A 22,748-nucleotide genomic window follows, 5' to 3' on the forward strand; every position below is an offset into this window, starting at 1 on the left:
ATGTGATTTGCTAACCTATTTTTCACCCTTGTGCATATTCATTAAACTGAAACCTCTTTCCGCTTCAGCATTAAGTATGTCAGAACTTACTCATTCACTAAGACATGAACATCTTTGCTGAATCAGATAAGAGTTTTCGAATACTAGGAGAGCATTTTCCTCTTTTTTTTTTTTTAAAGAACACTATTCACAATGTAATGACTTTAGATGTGACTCACTTTTAAGTTTAATCTGCATTATTGACATTTCTTCCATCACTTTCTTAACTCTAGATAATCGACAAAACAAGAAATCAAGCACTGACTTGTAACGTTTGCCGATTTCCAAAGTGCACATACCCCCACTGTGGCCAATTTTGTGAGATCCTTGAATGTGGAATTGGAGAGAGAGGGACAATAGCACACCATTATGTGGTATTTCTACCATATAGAGACTGCAAATGTAAATAATCTCAAGGGCGTGGATAAAATAAGTGACGAGTCTGAGTATTTATTACCTCTGTTTTTAAGCATAATGTATTTAATTATAAGTTTATGTTTTAAATTTTAATCATGGTTGTTTCTAACCACCAGCCCAATGAATTCTTACGATTTCATAATGGAGAGAGCTGGTAGGAGCCGGCTTCCTTCCTAATGAGGGTGAGTGTCTCCTCTTTTCTTCACCTTGCCCCTCCCAGACGCTCAGGGCTCAGTGGCCCAGGCTGCCTCCAGCAGAAAACGTCACGCTGGGGCTCCTTGCCTTCCAGAGTCTGACCCCACGCTTGCTGCAGGGAGTCCTGACCCCTCAGCCGCAGGGCTCCCTGCTCCTCGTGAGGTTCCACGGATTCCCTAGAACTGCACATTTCACACTTCTTTCCATGGTATCTTTCTTTAAAGACAAAAACTGTGGCGGTGACAGAGGACAATTATAAACAGAGCACTTGGCCTAGTTTCCCCGAAGTGTTCTTCAAAAACTCCCTCCTGACCGCCTCCTTAAAGAAACCCGAACCTGCCTGACGGGTTGGAGAAGTTCACGACCTTCCGCGCACAAGAACAAAGAGACACAATTCCTACTATCACAAACGCAAACTTTTATTGGCAAAGCAAACTTTTATTGAGAAATTTGACATAAACAAGCTCCCCCTGGCTCCACCCTCGGCCTGATTTTCCTTTCTTAAGCAATAACCCTTTCACACAGATGGGGAAAAGCGGCCAAGTGGGAGGCTGGAATAACCTGTCTGCCCCACTCCCCAGGCTGACTCACAGAAGTTTATTTTTGCCCTGGTTGGTAAACAGCTGATCTCCCATCCGGCCAGTGCCCCGTCACCTCCTTCAGGCTACCTTGCCCCTCCCCAGCCCTGCTGCCCACCCCAACCCCCCCAGTCTGGCAACAGCAGGTGCCTCCAGATCTGCTCCCACAATGGACGGGACAGTGCCCAGATTCTGCCCGTTGTTAAGTATTTGGACTGTGCCCCTGCCTGCATCCTCTCAGTTACAGGGTTTGAGCCACAAAACACCCCGTGTGCTCAGCCCCCACCTCCAGATCCCAGCCAGAAGGCTGAGACCCACCTCCTGGCCGCAGGACCCATTTTGTTTTTAATAGAGAAGAACTCAGCAGCTTGGAATCCAGCAAGCGTTTTCAGAATCCAATGATTCTGCTCACGCCAGTCCACGACCAGTTTGGAGGTAGCTTCACTCACTTCCCCCCACATCCCAGTTCCTTTAAAACCCTGGGTGCTCTCACTTGCACCAACACACCCCCAGCCCCACCCACCGGGGCCTTACCACCCGTTAGACCTCCCAAACGTTGACCCTCTGCCCGCCTGGGCCTCACCGTGCCTGTGTCCCAAACCCCGTGCCACCCCGCGCCCCACCTCACCCTCTCCCCACCTCCCTGACTCTCGTGACTCTCTCTGCTATCAGCGCTCTGTCACAGTGCCTCACTCGCCCACGGGGACTTTCCCTCCTCTTCTGCTATGGGTTCTGAACCCAAGTGCTCCTCCAAACCCAGCTGGGAATAAGTTGTTGGCTACCTTGTTCCGGCAACAGCCCTGGCCCTCACAGGGGTCCGGGGACTAGTTTACATCGGGTCTCCTGCCTTTTGACCCAAATCATAAAAGAGGTGGAAGGGAAAGGATTCTGCGAAAGAACTGTAGTGTGATCAGTATCCAATCATAATAAAATCATGTGTTGCGCAGCCATGAAATGTTTCCTACTTTGCTTTGGGTTGTGGAATTACTACTGAAGGCAAGTAATTAGGTCGTGGGTTGTTTTTTTGTTGTTGTTTTTCCTTCCTCATTTTCGTTCTCGCCTGTTGCTTTAAAGAACTTTGCTCACAGATGTTTAAGAATTTAAGAAGTGAATTCCAGTAAGAGGCCTATTGACTAATTTTTCAACCTTGTTCAGTAACTCTTTTTAAAAATACTGTGCATGTTTAGGACAGGAGGGTTCTCCAGTTGTCATTTCATGAGATAAATGTGTTGGGAAATGAAGAGAGTATAAATAGATGTGAATGTCATTTGATCTAATTGAAGATGAATGCTGAATTTTAGGAGCTGTTGTAAAATCGAGTCCCGATTCCAACTTGCCTTGAAAGAGATTTATGATCATGGGATATGAAGCCTTGTCTCCCAAGGGCTGCCTGGGTGACCGTTAACTCCTTCAGCTCAGTACTCTGCATCCAGAGCAGCCAGCCTGCAAGGTGGATGAGGGAGGAAGGAGGGATGTTGCAGAAGGTTTGACAGGTCAACAGAACAAAGCAAAAAAATAACACAACTGCTTCATCCTGGCCATGAGATGGGAAGGGGTTGGATGCACTAAGAGCCACATTCTATCCTGTGTATGTTTTGCCAACTTGGCTATCCCTTGGGCTTTTATGTCGTCTTCTATTCATATCAAGATTTTCCAGAATGTTGTTTGAAGAGGGAATTCATAGTAGTTCTAGCATTGTTGGTTTTAGACATTATTGTTGAAGCCTGGCATGGCCATTGTGTTTGAGCTTTTCTACTCTGACCTCTGAAAACCTTTTTCCAGAAAACTGACTGCTTATCTCTGACCTGTGGCTACACAAAAAGGAGATCGTGGTCAGAAATGAGGGCTCTGTTGTAGTCGTGATGCTGCAAGGTGCTTCTGTGCTGGAATACTGCAAGGCAGGGTTTAAAATATTAAAAGGTGTATGAAATTGAATTGTTTTGATGGGTTTTTTTGGGTTTTTTTTTAAGATTTTATTTATTTTTATTTGAGAGAGAGAGAATGAGAGAGAGGGAGTACATGAGAGGGGGGAGGGTCAGAGGGAGAAGCAGACTCCCCGCTGAGCAGGGAGCCTGATGCGGGACTCGATCCCGGGACTCCAGGATCATGACCTGAGCCGAAGGCAGTCGCTTAACCAACTGAGCCACCCAGGCGCCCCGTTTTGATGGTTTTAATACCCTTCGAGGTTGCTAGGGAAAGCTAGAGTTCTTAATGACCCACTTGAAGAATAAAATGCCCTTGAACCTCTGGGTCAAATGCTGAATTCCTTCTGCAGGTGGGAAAGCTGCACCTTAAGAGGGAGGCCAAGTCTCATTTTTGTGATGACCTTACCCATTTGAAACTTTCCTGGAATCTCTTATCATTAGCTCCCCACCCAAAGGATGAAAAACACCATCTGATTTCCAATTTTTTCCCATCTCTTATTTGAGTTTGCAACTTTCTTGAATAACAGATGGCCAGAAAATGTGTAAGCCCAAATAAAAGCAAAGCATGAGCTTTACTGTATCTTCACTGGTGTCAGTTGCTTTTTAAAATTAAAATTATGTAAATGATCCCTCGGCTTTAAGTAGGAGAGTCAGAAATGAAGGAAACAACCCCAGCACTTGAGAGTGTTTTAGTTTGGGTTGTGTGTAGGGCTTTTTTTTTTTTTTTTTTTTTTTTTTAAAGCTTTTAATGTTTCCTTTTAAAGAGAAAGAGGAGAAGAGGCATTTGGTAGAAGCCTTTTGCGAGTTGCTCATTCACAAAGCACACAGAGTTTCACCAGCAGCCAGCCTAGAATATTAGGCCTGGCAGAAACCGTAGAGATCCTTGTTTTAATTGACTTGAGGAGGGAGGAAAAGATTCTGGAGGAAAAGACCAGAAGAGGGCCTTGCCACTCCGGGCTTGGCATCTTTCTTACCTCAAGGAGTTAAAAGTCTGTGGCTGAGCATGATCAACCAGATGGTCTTGAACAGTAACATGGTTCATATTGTTTAGATTATCCTGTTGCAAGCACCGTGCCTCGTTTACCTTTTATGGAATAAAGTGTGGAAAATTGACCACAGATGTAAGTAACCAAGAATGACGGGGAAGCTGTTGTTACCAGGCCTCCTCTTTTCTCTCCAACACTCCTGATCCTGCAGATAAAAATAAAGAGAGAAATGGGAGGCGGGCCGAAAGCTAGCTTGCCTTACCTCGATGGCGTGGGTCTGAGCACCATCGCCCTCTGCTCTACGACCTCGTAAAGCCACGATTGGCCTCGAGACGCGTGTGCAGGCTGCCCTCCAATGCTGATTTTCCAAGTGCCCTCCAGTGAAAATATCAGACCACGTAAGCAGTTTTTCCATCCTGTTTTGAAAGGCAGGGGGGCAAGGCCAACACACTGCCATGGAGCCCTTCCGCAGCCCTACGTTCCCTGCAGGAGAGAAGTGGGGGGCATTTTGCAGCCCGAGGAGCGCGGATAAATTCTGCATTCCCGTTGCTTTGATCGCTATCTCAGCTGAGGGCTGGGCCAGATTAATTAGAACTAGGCCCTCGTTATTCTCCAGAATGTATTTGTGAGCTTTACAGACGAGCTGGCTACCCAGAATGGGCCAGGCACAGAGAGGGAGCTTGTTGGGACAGGCCTGTGCTTTCCTTTACGGCATGCTTTTTAGGATTATAAAGGCACTTATGCCTTTTTAAACCCTCAGAGGAATATTCCCCAACCAAAGTAATAAACTAGGTTTAATGAAGTCCCTTTGTTTTTGCTCACTCCCTCTCCTTGTACCTCAGTTCTGTGCACGGCTGCCAGGCCCACGTTGACTTTTGCCCCTTGTCCTTCTCTGTGGCACTTGCTGGAACCAGTCAGGTGACGGGGCATCTGCTTGCAGGTCTGGAGGCAGTAAGGGCCAGAATTAGCCACTCGGGTAGCAAGGGGCCTCTGGAAAATGGACGCCACTTCTCAGAGTGGTCTACTGGCTTGTGTTCCCTCTGTGTGGGGCCCGACACAAGATGGGGCCCACTCTTCTGACTGTTTGTGTTTTCTCTCTTCTCGTTCCCATCCGGCTCAGCTCCCCCTTTCTCCTGCCAGGCCCTTCTAGTCATCTCTTCCACCAGGCTCTCCCTCTGGAGTCTTGGCTTTACTGTCAAGAAACCCCCCAACATGACACCCGTAACCCCTTAACCCATTCCTCACAAGCTTTTCCTGGAAACCCCGGCCTGTCTCCGGAACATGGCTTTCTTCCCAAGCTTCTCTGGTTTTCCATGCACCCTTGCAGTTCAGTGTCCTTCAGGACCCCTTGGAAGCCACTCCTCTGTCTCTCTTTTTTTTTAAAGATCTTATTTATTTATTTATTTATTTATTTATTTATTTATTTATTTATTTATTTTATTTATTTTATTTATTTATTTGACAGAGAAAGACACAGCAGGAGAGGGAACACAAGCAGGGGGAGTGGGAGAGGGAGAAGCAGGCCTCCCGCTGAGCAGGGATCCCGATGCAGGGCTTCATCCCAGGACTGTGGGATCATGACCTGAGCCAAAGGCAGACGCTTGCCTGACTGAGCCACCCAGGTGCCCCAGTGGACTTGTGTTTTTTTTGTTTTTTGTTTTTTGTTTTCAAAGATTTTATTTATTTATTTGATAGAGAGGGAACACAAGCAGCGGGAGTGGGAGAGGGAGAAGCAGGCTCCCCGCTGAGCAGGGAGCCCGATGTGGGGCTCGATCCCAGGACCCTGGGATTGTGACCTGAGCCGAGATGCTTAATGACTGAGCCACCCAGGCGCCCGCCTCTCCTCTTTTTAAGCGGAGGTGCCCAGTTAGCCTACCGCCATCTGTTACAAAGTCCTGGGACCTGTGTCGCATTCACTGAGGACTTGGGCACATGGCGTCGTCACACACTCCTTCTGTCCTCCCTGGTGCCCGCAGTAGTCCCCTACTGGTCTGTCCCCCAGCCATGTAGTTCCTCTGTCTTCTCTGCTCCCATGACCGTACTGTCTACTCCTGCACTTGACTTTGCCACCAGGCTCCTGTCCGGAATCACCAACACTTGCCCTCTGAACTTCCCTTCCCTGACTGCAACCTTCCATGTCCTGTTTCTACCACTCTGTCGTTCAACGTAAGGACCTCCAGCTCCTGACCCTCTGTTCTCCCAGATCCTCAGTCCCCTCCCACCCCAGCCTGGTGGGTCATGGATGATTCTAGCCACATTCTCCAGCATCCTCCCCTTCCCCCGCCCGCACCCCCACTCCGCTTGTTCTTCCTCTGCTCCAACTGAGCAATCCCTGCCGAGGGCCTGCTAAGAGCTGCTGGAGATAATCACTTAATCTGTCTAAATGACTCCGGACAAGCCCCTGGCTTCTAACATAACCCCAGCCCTCAGTGCCACCCCTGGCCCTGCTTCTCCGTCAGCTCCTTCTCTTCCCTTCTTCACCAAAGAAGCTCATCGGCAGCGCTGCTTTTTTGTTTCCCCGAATGCATCAAACTGCAATCTGGCTTCTGCTGCTATCGAAATTGCTCCATCGAAGGTTACCTGTGACCCTCCAATTTCCCAGTTTTCCTTCTTCATTTCACAGGGTCTCTCTTCAACCATCCACTTCTTGGAGTGTTCGAGCTCTTCTTCCTCAGCTGTGACAGGTGTCACCCACGGCTCTCCCCCCGCCTGAACCCTTGTTTCATTTTCCCCACTGGCTCTCCCTTTAATTTCTGCTTCCCAAAAAGTGTTATCTATCCCCTTAGTTCCCGTCCTCTGTCCCCCTCTCCTCTCACTCGCAAGACCCTCATCCCACAACATGGGAAGAAATGAAGAGGGTGAACTCTACCAAAGGCCACTTCTGAAAACATCTTTCTCATTAAACACAGATGGGAAACGAAACACCCAGATGACTGGCTAGTGCCTAGCAGTCTGCTTCTGAGAAGATGGGCATGAGTCCCAGGACTGAAAAGTGTTCATTTGGGCAGTAAGAGCCAGTGTGAGGGCGCGTGGGCTCTGGCTGGGCAGAGGGTTTGAGCTGCCATGTTGGGTGTTTGCAATCTCATAGGCCGTCAGGGACGATGAATGGGACGTACCTGGAGCCTGGAGAAGAGTTGCCATTTCAAAAGTTGGGGTGTGTAGTGGAAACAGGTGGAGTTTGGATTTAGACCTTATGTTTCAAATCCTGCTCTCCTCTTACCACTTGTGTGACCTTGAGCAACTGACTTCTCTCCTGGCTGTACCTCTGCATTTTCACTGGCAAAGCAGATAACTTTATCTTCCTCTTCCCAGGATTAGGGATAATGCACATTTTAGGAAGATATTATTATTTGCTAGACTTAATTCAGTGGGATGATTGAGCTGATAGAGGCATGTTCTCTTAGGCTAACCATAAGCCTGACAAACCCGGCAGCCCATCAGAAATCGCTTAATCACCTCTTTTATGGCACTAGGTTCAGGAGTCAATGGAGAGCATGAGCAGAAGTGGTCCCTGCTCTCAGACTGACTGAAACCACACACCATGCAGCTAGAGCCCATTCCCCTCCTCTGTGCATTCAGTAACCATCTCTCATCCAGGTTTCACTGTGTTGGACGGCAGGAGTTCTGGGGGTGGAGAGATGAGTGTGGGCCAGAGTAGACGGGACAAGTGGCCTGGGAGAATCTTTGACTCCCTGGAACAGAAATGTCATGTTAGTACAAAGCAAGTAATGAGTGATATAGTCAGAGGCTTCTGCTAAAGTGAGGTGGGGAAAATTAAAATTGTTACCAGAGGCCCCAGGGAGCCGCTGAATATTTCTGAGTGAGAATACGATGAAGCAGTGTTTTGTTTTGTTTTGTTTTTAAGATTTTATTTATTTTTTTGACAGACACAGAGAGAGAGAGAGGGAACACAAGCAGGGGGAGTGGGAGAGGGAGAAGCAGGCTTTCCGCTGAGCGGGGAGCCCAATGCGGGGCTCGATCCCAGGACCCTGGGATCATGACCTGAGCCGAAGGCAGACACTTAACAACTGAGCCACCCAGGCGCCCCAAAGCAGTGTTTTAAGAAGATTCGTTTAGCTTCCTTATATAGAAGACATTTTTGATTGGGAGGATGCAGCCAGGGAGGCATTGGACAGACTGTTGAAGGAACCAGAACCTGATTTGAAGACATACAGGGTTAGGTTGAGAAGGAAAAGATGGAAATGCAAACTATTTTAAAAGAAAAAATGATTAAAAGTATTAGTGACAGTTTTTATATTCTTAGTGGACACTGACCGGATGTCCTACAATTCAGCTCAGTTATAACAGTGTTTACCTGGAGATAGCATCAGATCCTGCAGGTTACAAGCTTAGTCCTAAAAAAAAAAAAAAAAAAAGCTCAGTCCTACAAGACCATTCCCCACCCCTTACCCCCACTTTAGATGCCACCTGTGTTTCTGACTGAACGACTATAGATTGAAGGCTCCCATGATCCCTTCCTCAAGTTCAATTAATTGTTAGGGTGGCTCACAGAAATCGGAAAAACAGTTTACTTACTAGATTACTGGTTTATTAAGAATATAACCCAGAGGGGTGCCTGGGTGGCTCAGTCCGTTAAGTGGCTGCCTCTGGCTCAGGTCATGATCCCAGGGTCCTGGGATCGAGCCCTGTGTCAGGCTCCATGTTCAGCGGAGAGTCTGCTTCTCCCTCCGCCTCTGCCCCTCCCGCTCCCCTGCTTGTGCTCCCTCTCTCTCTCTCTCTCTCTCAAATAAATAAAATCTTAAGAAAAAAAAAAAAAAACCACAACAACCCAGGCCCAGCCAGATGAAAGAGATGCATAGGGCAAGGTGTGGGGGGAAGGGGCCCAGAGCTTACACGCCCTCTCTCTGGGCACACCACTCTCCCAGTACTTCCCTGTGTTTACCCACTGGAAGGTCTCTGAAGCGGAAGCTCTCCTTTTTGGGGACTTTTGGAGATTTTATTACAAAGGCACTGTTGATTAAATCATTGACCACTGGTGATTGATTCAACCTCCAGACCCTCCCCACTCCCAGAGGTCATGGGGTGGGGTTAAGTGCCAGCCTCTAATCAGGTTGATTTCCCTGGCAACCAGCCCCCATCCTTGGGGGCTTTCCAGAAGTCCCTTCATTAATATAAATTCAGGTGTGGGTGAAAGGGGCTTGTTAAAATATCAGAACTTTGGGGCACCTGGGTGGCTCCATCGTTAAGTGTCTGTCTTCGGCTCAGGTCATGGTCCCAGGGTCCTGGGATCGAGCCCCGCATCAGGCTCCCTGCTCGGCGGGAAACCTGCTTCTCCCTCTCCCACTCCCCCCTGCTTGTGTTCCCTCTCTCACTGTGTCTCTCTCTGTCAAATAAATAAATAAAATCTTAAAAAAAAAAAAAATCAGAACTTTGCTCTTATCACTTAGGAAATTCCAAGAGTTTAGGAGCTCTGTGCCAGAAATGGGGATGAAGACCAAATATATATTTCTTTTTATAAATCATAGTTTCACACAATTGAAAGGAAAAAAAAGGAAAAATGACTTAAAAGTAACTCCGAAGTTTCCTCTGGGATGTTATGAAAATGAAAGTGAGACTTCGTTGTGTGGTAAAATATAACAACATAAATCTTACCATTTTGGCCATTGTTTAAGGGCACAGTTTAGTAGCATTAATCATACTCATGCTGTCGTGCTCCCATCACCACCACAGAAACTTTCATAGCGATTCAATGTTGCTGCAGCATCTGAGCGTGTGATGAATGTGCGTGTATTTGTGTACGCTTTGTTATTTCAACATTTTCTGGTAATAATTTATTTTATCATATATTGCAAAATATCAGTCTACAATGATTTGGAAATTTAAAAAAAGAAAGAAAGAAACTGGTCCTTTTCTTCAGATTGCTTGATAAACACTCTTCTAGAGGAATAAGAAAGGTAAAAGTCCCTGGGAAGGAAGAAGTGAGGTTGAGGAAGGGTATCCTCTCTCCTCCTCGGCCAGACAAGAGCCTGTACATTCTCAAAGCTCACCTCCTGGGTCCTTCCCTCCAAGAAGCCTTCTCTTCCCAACCTCCCCCCCAAACCCCCAGGCCTCACCAGAGACTAATCAGCCCTCATGCTGCCACTGCCCCGTGGACATATTTCTACTGCTGTCATCGTGGTACTGTATGAACTGACCATCTTGGTGGGCTCCCCCACTAGAATATGAGCTCTGTGTGGAAACCATGGCCTTTTCATCTCTATATCCACATTGCCTTGCACACAGTAGGTGCTCCGTGAAGGTTTGCTCACATGAAATCAAATTGAATTGGAAGAGTAGTCTTGAATGGTGGATATAAGGCAAGGTGGGTATATTTTATAGATAAAGGAGCATCAGGGCCATGCTTGGCATCCAAGATCCTTCGGGAAGGAGGAGACTATTCATCTGTTATGAGTAGAACATGTGGAGAAGACATGGAAGCCGAAGCCCAGAACTGGACTTGGGCAGCCTGTGTGGGAAATGTTTGCCAGGGAGGCAAAGAAAAGAAAAGAGGGAAGGACAGTAGCATGATCTCTGCTGAAGCATTCGTCATAGTTTCTTCATCAATATCCAATCATCAGATATACTTCAAACTTTCTCATTCATTAATTTATTCACTTATTCAGCAGATATCCACTAAGGGCCTACTCTGTGTCCAGCTTCATGCTACAGACTTTACTTACATTATCCCTAACCCCTGAAAACGCTTTCAAGGTAGGTATCTCCATTTTCTAGAAGAGGCTCAGAAAATGGAGTTATTTGCCCCAATGAAGGCAGCTAGTCAGTGGCAGAATCAGATTTTGAATCCAGAGCTTGAATCCCTCCTGCTTTGCACGGTATCAGGAGGCTGATGCTCCATAAATGTTTGTTGGATCCATTCTAGGAAAACGTGGACCAGAATGGGAAGAAAAGGGAGAGAAGTGGCAGTTTGAAGTTAGGGATTGGCTCAGCCAGTTCACAGGCGATTGATGAAGAATGCAGCTGGGGTAGGCACTGTGGAGCCTGAGTGGCTCATGTCTCTGGGAGGAACTCATGAGAGGGGCTGCATGGGTAAGACTGTTTAGGATGGAGAGAGGACAGATTTGGGGATGTGGCAGAGGATGGAGAGAGGACAGATTTGGGGATGTGGCAGAGGAGACCCCCACTAGTTCCGGTCCCAGGGGGACTTTATGAACAGTAACTGCTGATTTCTGAGCTGAATGTGTCCTAATGCACTTTCCTTTCCTGGGACATAAGGATGGATGGGAAATGGGACCACTCTGCTGATTCTCCTTCAGAACTACATGGCAGGAGAAAGGGAAGGAGATCCCTGCTGTCTGTGAGCAGCGTTTTGTACAGACCATCTTCACTGCATTTACCATTACTGCCTGTGGACTTCACTCTTGATTTGGTCTCAGGCTTCCCCTTTAGGAAGTGGTTGAAACATGATTGGATTAACCAGGGTTGGTCTTAGCTATACTGGGGGCATGAAGTCGTTGTCTACCTGACTTGCCTTCTTTGGGGATGGCAGCACCCAGAGAGCTAGCTGAAGGAGCAGGCTTGGGAGGCCATGCTTTAGACCTTGTTTGGGTCTCTGACCCCAGAGCAGCCAGTCCCCGTCACTGCCTTGCAGTCAACTCTAGTGGTTTTCCAAGGTCCCTATCACAGCCTCTAGACCCTACTTGTGTTGGCCCATGTCATGTCTCCCACCTCATTTCCTGTTATTTCCCCTTGCTTCCTCCACACCAGCTCCACAGGCCTCCTTGCTCTTTACACATGCCAAGTCAGTTTCCATCCCATAGCCTTTTCACTTTCTGTTCCCTCTTCCGGAATGTTCCTTCTGCCATGTATTTGTATATCCTGCTCCTTCACTCAAATCTCTTTAAATGCCCACCCTTCCCATCAGGCCTTACCACCTATTTACAAACAGCACTTCCTGTTTCCCTTTATCCCGTTGCCCTGATCTGTTTGCCTTTATAACCTACCATTGCTGGCGTAACATATGTATTTGCTTGCCTTTTCATTGTCTCTCCCCTTCACTAGAACGTGAACTCCCTGTGAGCGATAGATCTTGTTCATTGTTGCATCCCCACAGCACCTAGAATGATCCTTCATACATTGGATGTGCTCAGTTATTACTTGCTGAATGAATGAATGACCAGCGACTAGCTTCTCTCAGGAATCTGAACGAAGGACATAGTGACTTTCTTGGTTGCTGATAGGTTCTGGCCATGTGGGGTCAGTCAGGCTTGGGGCTGATAGCCATGTTCATCCCATGTAAGCACAGGAAGCTGGTCAAGATCAAAAGACAAGCTGAGCTGGGGCGCCTGGGTGGCTCAGTTGGTTAAGCATCTGATTCTTGATTTTGGCTCAGGTCATGATCTCAGGGTCCTGAGATCAAGCCCACAGTTGGGCTCTGTGCTCAGCAGGGAGTCTGCTTAAGATTCTCTCTCTCCCTTGACCTCTGCCCGTCTCCATGCTCACTCACGGGGGTGTGTGTATATGTGTGTGTGTGTGTGTGTGCTTTCTCCCCTCAAAATAAATAAAATCTTAAAAAAAAAAAAAAAAGAGAAAGAGAAGCTGAGGGGAGAGAGCCCAGGTGTCCCTTGAAAGGGGAGGAGAAGGTTTTGCTGGCTGGGGGGGCTTCTCTCTTTCCCATTGTGTCCTGATATATTTGTATTTGTTTTGCTCATTGACTTGTCTGAGGATTTGTATTCGTTTTTTCCTCCTGCAGGACAAATTATCACAAATTTCGCAGCTTCAGGCCACACCCGTTTATTATCTCACAGTCCTGTAGGTCAGAAGTCCGGGTGGGCTGGGTTCTCTGCTCAGGGTCTCTCTCACAAGACTGAAATTAAGGTATTGGCGAGACTGGCCTCTTATCTGGAGGCCCTGGGGAAGAATTCGCTTCCAGACTCCTTCTAGCTTGTTGGCAATCTTCAATTCTTTGCAGTTGTAGGATTGAGTCCCTATTTCCTTGTTGGCTTTTGGCAGGGGCTGCTCTCAGCTCCAAGAGGCCCCTCTCAACTCCTTGCCATGTGGCCCCCTCCACATCCAGTTGCTCCCACAGCTCTCTGACTTCCTCTTCTGCTACCAGCAGGAGAAAACTCTGTCCTTTTAAAGGGTTTGTGTGATTAGGTTAGGCTCTAGGCTTGCCTGGATAATCTATTGATTGACTCGAAATCCACTAACCAGGAACTTAATTATATCTGCAAAATTCCTTTTGCCTTGTAATCTAACATTATCAGAGCATAACATCTCATCATACTTACAGTCCTAGCATTAGGATAAAGAATCTTGGGGGACCATTTTAGCATTCTGCCTACCACAGTATTTATTTTTTAATAGCCTTTAATTAATTAACTTGAAGAGGGGATAAAAGGCGGGGGTGGGGGGTCTGTCATTTGCAACCAAAGAGCAATGGCTGTGGTCCACAGAGGCCTAGCCTTGGGGAGTGGAGGTGGGGGGATGCAGTTAGAAACTTTGTCTTCCTGACCTCTGCTAAATTGTGGTTCTTTATTTTTCCTCTGGAATCGAGTTCAGAATATAGAGATGTAAAAGATTAGACCATCTGCCATACTTCAGATGCCAAAAATAATGAAAATAGCTCTTTGCCTCCAAACTCTGGTAGAAAACTTTTTTTTTTTTTAAATGCTTTTCCTTGCAGCTCACTGTCCAAGTGAGATCATTGGTGATCCCGAGCCTTTTCCCATGACTTAATTGATGAGGCGAGGACCGCCCAGCTAAATCTCACAGAATACATTCTGAAGGTAATTGGCTGAAAGCCTTCAGGCTCTTGTTGAAATGAGTGGTTTTGGTTAATCCACACCATAAAGCTGGAAAGCTATTATGTATGTATATTTTTGTCCTGAGGTATTATCAAGAATTTCCATATAGAAGGAAATAAATTGTGGTTTGGGAATGAAAAAAAAATTTTTAAAGAATAATGTAAGACATAAACTCTGTTTCCTGTAGATGTAAATCAGAACAAGTTTGAAAGCCTTTTGTGACTCAGAGAGAGGTCACCGACCCAATCCGCTGAGGGAGGCAGGGGGACACAAAACGGTTACATTTTGGTGATTTTTTCCTCTGCTGCTGTTAGCTCTTCTGTTTGTGCAATGTGACAGTTTTCCAGAACGCTGTAGGAACTTGGAGATATGCAACGGCTCTCCAGGTCACTGCCTAGCTTCAAACACAGATAGCAGTAGCTGAGCGGCAAGCGTAGTGTGTGGTAAATGGGGGGGGAGGGGGGGACTCGCGGAGGTAAGCTTACTTTGTGGAAAATTGCCAGCAGGTTGAAGGGTTGTGAGATGATCGAATCCTAGAGAGCCTCAGAGTTGGAAGGAGCCTCACCCCTTGTAGGCTAGTGGTGCCCTTATTTGATGCATGGACCGGCTCAATAACAGAGACAGGAGGGCATCAGCTCTGCTTGATCCTACTCTTTACAGTGAGTCAGAAGAAATAAAGAGGCAGCAGCTGTGAATGAAGATAAGGAGTCCTAGGCCTCGGGTAGTGCCTGGTGCTGCTGCTGGAGGACCGGGCACAATTGAGTCTCAGTGCCAATTGATGAAAATGATATCTAGTTAGCAGGGTTATAGAATTAAGGAAGACGTGTGGGCAAGCTTTGTAAAGCATCAGGCAAACATAAGCTATTGTATTGTATTAGTGGTATTAATAGGAAGACATTGAGACCACCACCCAGGGTGGTGGATGGTCAATGTCTGAAGAAAAGGTACATGGAGCCCCAGACAGGTATAGGAAATGCAGGGGAAAACATTGTGTTCTCGAAACCAACAAATATAACACTAGGAGCTTGAAACTGCTTTAAAAAGGGAGGAAGGAATAGCCACTGTGCAGGACAGAAGCCTCGGGCCCAAGACAGAAAGCCCGCACTGCTCAGGTGTACATAGCTATGCCAGTTAGAACTCTGGACAGCGCAGCCTAACACCTGGGCTCTAATGAGCCTACTCGCCAGGCTCCCCGAGAAACCAGAGGCCAAGCTTGAGTCTGAGGACCCGAGGGGACAAGAGCCTGCCCTGGAGCTGCCTCAATGAAATAAAGGCAGTTTCCCTAGCCATTGGACGGTGGTATCCAACTGGTCCGCGTTGCTTGTTGACTTAACTTCTTTAAACATGTCTATCCCAAACTGTTTCCTCTCTTGGGTGACACTTTACCCCTGCAGATGGAGGATTCAAAGAGAGAGAGCTGAACCCTTGGCTTTTGGCCATAACAGAGTTAAGTGCATTTGTTCATTTCTTTATTCCAATAGCATTTATTTTTTTATTTTTTATTTTTTTTTAAGAGAGAGAGAGACAGCAAGAGAGGGAACACAAGCAGGGGGAGTGGGAGAGGGAGAAGCAGGCTTCCCGCTGAGCAGGGAGCCTGATGTGGGACTCGATCCCAGGACCCTGGGATCATGACCTGAGCCGAAGGCAGACGCTTAACGACTGAGCCACCCAGGCACCCCCTCCAATAGCATTTATTGATGCCGCTCTTACTCAACCCTGTTCTGGGCCCCGAGGAATCAGAGATGCAGCCTAATGGCTGTCATATGGGAACAAGTGTAGTTTACTCTTGGCTTTCCCTCCTCTATGCCCTCAGCCAACAGTGATTTAATAGTCACCACGGCTCCTGGTTTCTGTCCCAAAGATCTTGTTTCCAGGCATACTTCCTCTCCTCTATGTTCAAGTTATAGCTTGAACCCTGTTTCTCCTTCAGAGCCTTACCAAATCTTCTCATGCACGTGGATCACCATTTGCTTGTTGTCTCTGCCCTAAGTTTACTGTCTCTGATCGCATTCCCGTTGGCCTCATCCTTTTCAGCCTGGTTCGATAGTCCCGAGCCTGGCTTCGTGGGTGCTCGTCGAGCTGAATGTAGGGCTTGTCACTTCCAGCCCTGTGGGGCAGCTACAGGGAGGCAGGTTTGAATTTCCTGTTCCTCACCTTCTCTCTGCTCTGGTTTCCCTGGAGAGTGGGCGTATCGGTGTTGCCCCCAAGTGGTATGGACTTGGCAGAAGTGGAATTCACGTTGTCAGTGGGAACGTGCAGTAGGGCATCAGGCAGTGCTGTGGTTAAAGCAGAAAACGGAGGCATGGCAAGGTACTCCAGACAGCACCGTAAGCCCAGGTTCAAGGGCCAAGAAGAAATGAGACTCCACTAATGAAGGTGTGGGGGACCAGGAATAGGAAGATCTAATAATTATCAGCTAGTGCTTGTGATGACTGATCCCATCTTTATGTATAATGACACTCAGTCCAGAATGTCCCAAAGGCATGATATAGTCTCTGGCATTCCAGTTGCTCCTAAAGAAAGAAGTCACTGGCTGTTGCCAGCCTAGGTGAACCTTGAGGCATTCCAAGACTTTGGCCCTGGCCTGGGGGAAAGGAAAGCAGCTGAGATGGGGTACAACCAGGATGGGAGCTTCAGGATTGCAAGATGGTGTGAGCGGCTGGGTTGCAGTGCCTGTGGTCTGTCCACGGTGGAGCCATCCTATAGTCAGTGGGGGGAATTGAGAGATCCTTTCTTCCATGGAAGGGTCTGGCAGAGGTTTTTGTCAAGGCCTGAGTGGTTACTGAAATCCAGAGACAGGAAAAACAGTATGAGGGGGATGAGGGGGTCCACTTAGCAGACAGAGCCTATGTCCTTGCGTCATGGTGACTCCACAACAAAGGAATCAGGAAATAAATACCCCAAGTTCCTCTCTCTCTCCTGGTCTTCTTGGAGCTCTTCCCATTGAAGCTCTTCCCATTGACTGAACTTCAGCTGAAGGCAGAAGGCAAGTGTGCCCATTAATGCAGCCACTCCTGGGCAGGAAGCAGGGAGAGGAACGAAGAGATGGATCTAGAGGGACAACAGTAGGGGTTAGAAACAGAACTAATTCTGGATCCTTTTTTTTTCCAGTGGGACTGACCCTATGGACATCCTGCCAGCCCTAGTAAGGCTGGGCTCAGGACTCAGGTGAGGTGAGCCTCGGGCTAGAAATCTCTGTTGCTTAGAGTTGACAGGAGCTGAGAAAAGAGGGCCTGGCACTGCACCTTTAAAGTAACAGCTTGCTCCATACATACGGGGGCCATATGTCCTCAATTTTCCAGGACAGTCTCGATTTCAAATATTCTGTCCCATTCTGCCCATAAGAATACTGGCACTTGTCAGAGCACATGCTCCAATTTTTGATTCAGAAAATATGGTCACTGTATCCCTATACCACAACAAATGCCAGATGGTTTAAAGAGCTAAGTTTTTTTTTTTTAATGGTATACTTATCCCAATTGTTGAGAAAAGACAATTTTCTGACTATTGAAGCAATTGAAGAAATTATCAGTGCCAAGTTTGACGGGTTCAATTGCATTTAAAAGAGAAAACTTTTTTTTTAAAAAAAGAAAATCAACAAAACTAAAAGATGAAAAGAGAAGCAACAGATTGGGGAAATAGTTGCAGTAAACCTAACAGCTAAAAACTTAATACCCAGACACTTTGGAGTTTTATATAAAGCTTAAAGGGCACAATCAAGACTTCACTGGACAGATGATCAAAGATATGAGTAGACAATTCACACAAGCGAAACATTCACTGCAAACAAATCCCAGCAAGGGATTTTAATAAATTCAGGTTAACACAACTTTGACTTACTCTATCACACCTATCACATTATCAAAAATAAACAAAAGCTATAAAATATAACATGGGCAGGGCTTTGTGGATACATGCATTTCAGAAGGCATTAAAAGTTCTCTTTCCTTTTTCCTCCTAGAGAACAGTGTGATGATATGTAACATCACAAAAACAATCCACCACTCTGACTCAACAAGTCCACTTTTGGAACTATGTCCTAAGGAAAAAATATTGTTTAGTTAGTTAAATAAATCTTTATTTTAATATAAGTTAAATATATATATATATATAAATTAAATATATAGATATATATTTAAGCGAGACCAAAACAACCCAAATTACCAACAATTATGTGATATAAATATCTCACCTACAGTGAAACATCCCAAAGTGCCAACAATTGTATGATGATTAAATGTAATAGTCTAAGATAAATAAAATATTTTATCATTAAAACACCAAATATGTTCGCTTTGTGATGAGAGAAGATATATTTTAAAATGTTAAAATAAAATTTTAAAATATATTTAAAATGTTAAATATATTGGCCGTACTGATTACGGTCATGTGAGAGCTAGTTTTGTCTAATTATAAGGATCAGATAAAAGTTTAAATTGTATAGTTCCTCGATTTCCTATAGTAAAAGTGTATTCTGTGGTGTTTGGCAGATTGCAGCATTACTATGGGTGCAGACAGTCTAAATGTAGCCAGATTTTCCACAAAAATAGAAGAGTCAGAACAGGGCTTAGACTCCGGTCTTCTGTAAATTGTCTCAGGGTGAATGCTGGCTGCGTCTTTAGATAGATCTCCATTCAAGATGGGTAGCTGCTTCCAGTGTGGTGCTGTATTCTTCGTCTGGAGAACGCTCTGTCTGTCCTCTGTCTCTGTTCCTTGTGTCCTGAATGGGACCGATGAATGCCCAGGTGCCTGGTTCTAACAGGTGGTGAGCTTCCTTCCGTGTGTTACTCAAATCCTCAAATGTAGCAGTACATACTCAACCATAAAATCAAGATCCATTCACATAAAGATCAATCTAGTTACCCCCGCTGAAGGGAAAAGCGAATACAATCTCTAGTGTCTATTTTTGTGGTATTTTTAATGCCTCAAATGCTAATCTGTTAAAAGGAGGAAGGGCAGGGAGAGGGTTCGTTGCGCAGATGTGAAACTTGTAAATACCAAACCCCATGGGTCTCCTAAAACATGCAGCCAGTGCGTGGCCGACTCTTGGATCTCTGGCATACCTCTTGTCCCCCAGCGGGAAGAGAGAGGCCAGAGCACACTGCTGAACCCCAAGCTCTGCACACAGGTCCCTATCTGTTGGGGTACATTGATTTCCTCTGGGAAATCCAGGTCCCACTGATACCTTGTTATTGGGGCAGCGGCTCCCGTAGACGTTAAGTACTTATATGCAGACCCCTTGAGAGTGTGGGATTCCACAGCTCATTTTCTCTGTGACCTCGAGTAAAGTGCTTGACGCCTGAATTTTCATAGCAGAAACAGATTGGAGGGAGAGACTGAGGACGGTTGGTGTGAGTGCTCTGAGTTCAGTCGCTAGCTCTGAAAGTGGATCCCATGTATAGTATGAAAATTTATAAAAGGTGAAAGAGAGGTGCCTGCATGGCTCAGTCAGTTAAGTGTCTGCCTTCAGCTCAGGTCATGATCCCAGGGTCCTGGGATCGAGTCCCCTGCTCAGCGGGGAGCCTGCTTCTCTCTCTCTCCGCCCTGCTCGCGCTCTCTCTCTCTCAAATAAATAAATAAAATATTTAAAAAATAAATAAATAAAAGTTGAAAGAAAGAGAAAATAGAAACCCTGTAGGGTTCCAGTTATCCATCATAAAGACCACTCCTGGTCGTCAGGGAATGGGCATGAGTTTTGAATTCAGCAGGACCACCTTTCAGATGCCTTACTGCCTCTTCCTCATACGGGACATGTTCTTGACAATGTCTACCTCTTAGGATGGCTGTGAGTTAAAATTAAATAGTTCTATGGAAAGCACATAAATGAATGTATAGTACAGAATAAACCTTCAGTCAGTATTTGTTTTCCTATCCCCCCATCACCTGATAGGGTGTCTAGCAAATGGCAGGTGCTCCATTTATCATGTGTATACATTATCACTGAGTCACACGTGCAGAGCTGCCATCTGATTCATCTACCACACAACAGCGATAACCAGACACAGAGAATGTGATTCTGTTGGTTATAGGGGGGCATAGCCAGTTACCAACAACGGAAGGGGAAAGGCAGGGAGGGATGGGACGTGGATCTGACTCTTTCCTCAGTGATAGGATTGCACTCAGATTGCTGATCCACATGCTCACAGTGAAGATACAGTCTGGCCACCATGGGGTACAGCGATCTCTGATCACCACCCCAACACAGCAGCATCAGTGAAGGGTCCACAATGAAACAGTGGCTCTCGCATCAGACAGATTGAGTCCAGCAGCAGGAGTTTGAAGGGAAGATGCTCAGATGTGCAGAAAAGCAGGTGACAACCCCAAGCAGCCTGACTCTAGGTGGGGGTACTTGTGCAGGGCTTGGGGTGGTGTGCTAAGCAAATTCTGGGACAGGGATCAAGGCAGAAGGTCAACAGTAAGAACTTGGGTAATGCAGTGGGACTGCCTTTAGTATTGGAATGAAGCACTGTATTGGGGTCAAATGATGATGCTGTGGAGCCCAGGACAGCCTCAAGTCAAGTTGGATCCTGAAAACTGAGGCAGGAGTGAGTTACCAATGAGGGTCCAATGGTCTCAGTCATGGGGAAGAGATGGGATGCAGCAGCTGGGAGTCAGGGTGGACCAGACATTATACCTCTTCGAAGGCAGATTCACTTGTTGCTACTTGGTTAAAATTTGGATTCACCTCCACAGATGTCAGTGATCATTGCTCCAAAGTTCTTCAGGGGTGACCTTGAAGGTTCCATTTCCCTGGTCCCTTCCCTAAATCAGTGTAGGGTAACACTTAGCCAAGAACCTCTAGCAGGATTTTGGTGAAAGAAGAGAACCGTATATAATGGAAAATTATATTTGATAAATTGCTTTTATTTGGGTTTATTCATGATGTTTGTTTTGAAGTCTCAAATCTCAATAAAGTGATTTTATGTTTATCAAAAGGAATATAGATTCAAAATGGTCATGAAGCAGTATTTATGGCCCCTCTTCTAAGCTGCCTTTGCTGGCTTTCTGTTGACAGGCTCCCTCCTTGACCTCCTGTTGCTTTTTTCTCATGACCACAGATTCTAGATCTTCACTGTTTCCCTTCTTCCTGGTACATTACACTTCCCAGCTGGACCATTAGTTCTCTGTGGGGGCGGTTTTTCCTCCTAGGTGGCATTAGGCAATGTCTTGAGACATTTTTGATTGTCATGGCTAGGGCAGGGATGGGTGGATACTCCAGGCATTTGGTAGGTAGAGGCCAGGGATACTACTAAAAACCCTACAATGCACAGCACCACCCCCTAAAACAAAGAATTATCCGGTCCACAACATCAGTAGTGCTTCTATTGAGAAATCCTGCGATAGACTGTAAGCGTATTATGAGCTGACATCACCACTAGCAGCTAACATTTATCAAACTCTTACTGTGAGTTTACTCTTGCTGCATTTTCCCAAACATTTTCTACCTATTAACTCATTTAATCTTTTTTGTTAGGAATTACTGTTACTCCATTTTACGAATGGGAGACGTGAAACATGAGGAAGTTAGGTAACTGACCCAAGGTCACACAGCTAGGTAACTGGTAAGGCCGCTCAGTAATGAGAATAGTCATAGTAATAGCAATGGAATTTGTCTTAATATGTATTAAGCCAAGGGCTTTGCAGGTATTGACCCATTTCATCTTTGCCACAATCGCCTGGGATAGATACCCTATAATACCCACTTCAGATATGCAGAAACTAGGACTTGGTGGGGCTTGCCTTGTAATTATGAATTTGTACATTTTCAAAATAAGTGTCCATCTCCCCCACTGCACTGTGATCCTAAGAATGCAGGGACCTTATTGCTTTCTTGCTCCTTGGAGTAAGCCCACTCTTTAGCTCAGGATCTACCACAAGTGATTGAAGGACAAGGGAATGAAATGGTGGGGTGTTAGATGCCCACGGATGCCCTCTGCCCTGGTGCTTCCCTATGATTGCTGCCCTCCACTGGAATTTAGATGCTACCCCCATGAAAGGGTCTGGTACTCATCACCAAGTTGAGTCCTAAAAGTGGTGGGGACGGGTCCAGAGCAATCACTCAGCCTCTCCTGGCCTTGTCAAAATGAGCAGGAGCATCTGTTTACAGAAACTAAAAAAAATCATGACCATGTTAAACCCCAGATTTCCAGGCACCTCTGAAAATTTTTATGACCTGCTCTCAGAGGAGAGATGGGCTCTTTTGTGGCTGGATACTCATGTCCCTACCTAATGAAATTTGATGACACATGACACTAGGTAGAAATCCTTTTTTTTTTTCTTCTGATATCTGGATATTTTCAGAACTTAGATAATTTTATCCTATTTACATCAAACAGGCAGGTAACTCTAGACTTTTATATCTGTATTATTTCTTGGGAGGTATAACATGATTATGAACGACAGTAATTGACATTACATGCTTTAATTAAATTTCCTTTGCTGTGAATCAAAACCTTTTAGTCCAGTCCTGCAGTGCTATTTCTAGACTTCTCTTTTACATACTCTGATGTGTTAGGCAGCAGGTATGACATAAATTTACTTTTACAAATTCTGCATCCCATAGACTAAATGAGATAATATGTGCGAGGTCAACTGAATGCCAGCCATGTGATCATTATGAATCCAAAAATGTTAGCTAAATTTGCATACTTTGTGCCTTTTAGGTTTGGGCTCTTTGATGAATATGGTGCTTCTTAAAGGATAATCATAAAGCTGGTGGTTGTAAAAGGCCCCGTTTTTCAAATGATTACAGGTAGCATGGTAATTACATACCAGGATTTCTCCTTCCAGAGCTTTTAAGTGGTCTGTAGGACCTTAGAGGATTAGTCTTTTCCAAAAGGGAAA

General features: G+C 45.9%; 1 protein-coding gene and 2 long non-coding RNA genes across 4 annotated transcripts in view; 1 reads left to right on the forward strand and 2 right to left on the reverse strand.

Annotated features, from left to right (window-relative positions):
• The window catches only part of PARVA (parvin alpha), a 177,766-nt gene that overhangs the window by 57,674 nt on the left and 97,344 nt on the right, over window positions 1-22,748 (forward strand). The gene's annotated exons all lie outside the window — the stretch shown is intronic.
• On the reverse strand, window positions 7,579-15,913 carry LOC129046358 (uncharacterized). Its single transcript, XR_008507496.2, has 3 exons — window positions 15,843-15,913; window positions 8,456-8,495; window positions 7,579-7,832 (listed from the first exon to the last, which is right to left on the reverse strand). It is a non-coding gene; the product is annotated as an uncharacterized LOC129046358 (long non-coding RNA).
• Window positions 16,681-22,748, reverse strand: part of LOC135362393 (uncharacterized) — a 114,261-nt gene continuing 108,193 nt past the window's right edge. For both annotated transcript variants that reach the window (XR_010407017.1, XR_010407016.1), the window contains exon 3: window positions 16,681-16,955. This is a non-coding gene — a long non-coding RNA (uncharacterized LOC135362393). The remainder of the gene's footprint in view (window positions 16,956-22,748) is intronic.

Source organism: Mirounga angustirostris, unplaced genomic scaffold, assembly GCF_029215605.1.
Source record: "Mirounga angustirostris isolate CCGP_5_RB_7025 unplaced genomic scaffold, mMirAng1.0.hap1 SCAF_13, whole genome shotgun sequence".
Taxonomy (NCBI): domain Eukaryota; kingdom Metazoa; phylum Chordata; class Mammalia; order Carnivora; family Phocidae; genus Mirounga; species Mirounga angustirostris.